The sequence below is a fragment of the Orycteropus afer genome, unplaced genomic scaffold, assembly GCF_000298275.1.
Source record: "Orycteropus afer afer isolate SDZICR_OR568_19922 unplaced genomic scaffold, OryAfe1.0 scaffold00035, whole genome shotgun sequence".
In the NCBI taxonomy this organism is placed as follows: Eukaryota; Metazoa; Chordata; class Mammalia; order Tubulidentata; family Orycteropodidae; genus Orycteropus; species Orycteropus afer.
The window spans coordinates 12,969,261-12,969,835 of NW_006921622.1; positions in this window are offsets into that span (position 1 = coordinate 12,969,261).

Consider the following 575-nt stretch of genomic DNA (forward strand, 5'->3'; position numbering starts at 1 on the left):
GATCAGATGACTGTGTTCTGAGTGGCCAGTCTGCCCAAGGGGAGTTTCCCTAGGGGTGTGGCCTGCTTCCAAGATATCCAGGGATATCCTGGGAAGAGACACATTCTTTGAGGGATTGGAACCCTGCTGTACTGACTACAAACTTCTGTGAATGAGCAGCCCACCGCTTGGCCTGGAGATCTTGGATTTGTCTTTCGTTGGAGTCAACAACCAGTGTACTGCCTGCCAGCCTTGAATTTCTTGGCTCCCTGCACTTACGGAAGCTAAGGCTGCCACCAGCCTGTTTCCTCCAGAGACTTGGACTTGCCGGCTTCTATACGTTTGTGAGCCATTTTCCTAAGATAAATTTCTCTCTCTCTCTAAATATATATATACGCTTTGCTGTTTTTTGCGTTTCTCTAGAGAACCCAATCTAACACAGTATGATAAATGAATGAATGAATAAATAAATGATGATTAAAAGGCTAGATAACAAAATATAAGCATGGAAATGGGTGATTGGGTTCAAGCATTCTAAACCTGTCTTAGGCTGTTCTTTAGAGAAACAAAACCAATGAAGGCTCTCATTCTCACTT